Source organism: Penaeus chinensis, chromosome 20 (assembly GCF_019202785.1).
Source record: "Penaeus chinensis breed Huanghai No. 1 chromosome 20, ASM1920278v2, whole genome shotgun sequence".
Lineage (NCBI taxonomy): Eukaryota > Metazoa > Arthropoda > Malacostraca > Decapoda > Penaeidae > Penaeus > Penaeus chinensis.
In genome coordinates this window covers 22,892,483-22,895,595 of record NC_061838.1, presented here as the reverse complement: position 1 = coordinate 22,895,595, position 3,113 = coordinate 22,892,483, and the positions used below count along the sequence as shown (strand labels likewise).

General features: G+C 36.1%; 1 protein-coding gene across 2 annotated transcripts in view; it reads right to left on the bottom strand.

Annotated features, from left to right (window-relative positions):
• The window catches only part of LOC125035842 (exportin-T-like), a 31,391-nt gene extending 28,770 nt beyond the window's left edge, over positions 1-2,621 (bottom strand). The window contains exon 1 of one of the 2 annotated variants that reach the window (XM_047628114.1): positions 2,467-2,621. The gene's annotated coding sequence lies outside the window, so the exon portion shown is untranslated. Of the gene's footprint in view, positions 1-2,220; positions 2,374-2,466 lie in introns of those variants that run through there. The other variant, XM_047628115.1, reaches the window with a different exon arrangement.
• Positions 2,622-3,113: the final 492 nt, after the last annotated feature.

Sequence of the window (3,113 nt, the reverse complement as noted above, 5' to 3'; positions counted from 1 at the left end):
TTCATTAAAAAAAAATACTATGCAGAATAAGTTATGCATTCTATGATCTGTGTTTCTCCCCAAAATCTCCAATTTTCCAAAAGCTCCCCAAGTCTGTGAGATATGGATGCTGGGAGTGCTAACTTGGAAATGGAAAGTTTCCTAAAATGAACATCTTATTCGGAATCAAAACAAATTCAATGGAAATTATGAATCTTCTCTATGAAAATCAGGTTACTCATACACAAAATAATGTCCACAGTTACCCAAGTCTTCAATAAGTATTCCTATTCAGTAAAGCCACTCTTTCACTACATCTGGAGCTGCTTTGCCACTAGTATTGTTTATTTTACAATTACACTAGCTGGGGGTGTGTGCATCTATGCTGTCCATAAGTTAAGCAAGCAAGAAATATTAATCCTTAATTCATGGCTCATAAGTGGCAAGACATGATTGACTGCTAAATTCCCAGCTTGAGCCTATCAATATTGTCTTGAGGCAACTTGACAGTTTGTGTGATTTCAACTACATTCCTCAAGGTGCCCAAAGCAACATGAAAAGGTTGTGAATTGTACATCTTCAAGATACAGTGTTTGACAATTGGCCAAAATTCTTGTTTTTTTATACTTTTGTAAACGTCCCAATTGTGGAGACACATAACAAACTTCTGAAATCACTGAACCTCCCAAACTGATTTCAGTGTAAGAAGTTTGTACTTTAGCTAACTTAGTATTTTAGGCTCTCAGTGCAACAGGTTAGTGATTATCCTTAACATGGAGGAATTAAAGATCTCTGACAGGAATTGTTTTTGTTTCATACAGCCATACAACCTTGTAATTATCATTCCTTATATCAATTCTTTACACTGTAATCTGTGTGAATCTGTTATTTTCCAATACAAATGATATAAATGAAAATACTTGTAACTGTTTATGATGTCCCCTCACCCCTGAGATTAAGTCCTCGGAATCCACAAATATCACCATATGAACCAAAAACCTTCCTGACCAAGGGGCTTCACCCTCAGAACCCTATCTGTTATGTATTTCTGAATCTTGTGCAATACGAAGAATGTGATACATGTTCTTACTGATATTACACTTCAATATTCAACAAATCTCTAAAATAATAACATACTATAGTTCTTACTATCCCCTAAAAGACTAAGCAGGAACTTAGAAATACATACGTGCAGTTTCCAAGATCATGCAACTAGGCCTGGCCAAAAGGGTAATAATCAGCAACTGAATTTGGCAAAAGACGAGCTGAAAGCCACTTAAAACATTATCGTAATAACCACTAAAAATAAGAATGATCAAAATTTGCCCTCATCCATCCTTTCATTTTTACCTCAGCATAATTCTGTTGTAATTAACATTATCCTATTGTTATTGACAGATTAACAAAATTTTCTGGTATAGTTTGTTTTTCACATCCATGCAGTACAAGGTAAAATTTACCTTTAATGGACAGTATGGCTGAAAACAAGACACTTTTCATCTATGGTACTACCTTAGCAAGTTGATAATAAAAAGGTTGTGCAACATGTAATACTTTGGTATACAATGATGAGAAAATGTAATGGCACTGTATTAATCAAAGAGAAAATACACTCACAAATATATTAAATAATTTGCATCGGCAAAAAAATTCAAAAACTAAGAAAATAGGTCGCAACACATACCATGCAGGCTATAACACCACAATTGGGTGGGGGTAAAGGGGCAGAGCAGAGGGCTAAAGTCACTTCATATTTATTTTATATCATTTGCGATGGAAAATAACAAGAGATTCATGCATATTACAGTGTGGATAATTGAAAGAAGGAATAAAAAATGGAAGATTGGATAGTTGTGTGAAACTAAAAATTACTTTTCCTACTACTGGCACAAGATCATTGAAATGCAGTTAAAAGGTTATTCTACCTTGTTATAATTTCCTATTTTATAAGAATAAAAAGCTCTACATATATCAAAATTCACAAATCTGGAAATATATTGATTAACACCTTGTTTATACAAATTAATAAGAAAATTGCTCACCATGGTGATATTTTTGTTCCTGTAATCCTTACAGCACCAACAGCACTGGTAACAATTTAAGATTTAAAAAAATAAACAAATAAAAACAACCATACACCTTTAATTCGTCGAAAATGAGAACAATATCAGCAGAACTGCAGAACTTGTCCTCACTCTCCTAGCTAGCAGCAGCCCACACCACTCTGCACCTCACACACACCTGGCAACTGCAGTACCGAGCCACAGGCAACCCAGATGTCTCCTCTTAGCAATGCGACTGCACGCCAAAAAAGCAGAGCCAAAGGGCCGTTCCTCAGCAGGCCGACCTTGCGCGAGTGCTGACCTCAGGCAAGAGTCAGCTGTTCAGTGTTCAATCCCGACTTTTCCCAAAACAGTCGGACCTTAACAATCATGCCTTATATTTAGGGGACAAACGCTACTCCCACGGCACTCCAACTTTACTCACTGTCTTCAGCATGTATGTTATGCCTTGTGGAGGTCACGTCGGGTGTCCCTCAGGAATATCGCGAAACCATTTTCCCGAAATTGTGATGTTTTGCACGAGGTTCTGCCGCCTTACATGTTGTCACACTGACGTTCCAACAATGCACTGAGGATTATGATATTTCTATCGCGGTTTTTATTCACTTTGGGGGACATTTTGCTCTCCTCTTCTCTATCATCTCTTTATTACATTATCTGCTAATTTTCTAGAAGAGGTAATGAGAATATATAAAGCTAAAATATTAATTTACCTTATGCCACACATGTTTAAAGGTTATAATTGAACGCCTCTGCCCGGTAATAACTTCAAAATGTATATCCTCCAAACCTTCATTAAACTAAACGAAAAAGAACCTCGATAATAATGAAATAATGAAATAATGTTTATAGCTTTCAAAAGAACGTTTTCTCCCCCGCTGACTATGAGTAATTCCGAGATGTGAACATTCAACATTCGTCACGCTGTAGTAATCATGGGTAGTAAACCGCATCATTTAAGCCTCCTAGCCAGATATTTCGCAATTATTTAAACATGATACTCCTTACTTCGTATTTCTATGATTCTTTAACCATTACATTATTTCGTATGGTCAAGTGTTAAGAACTGCC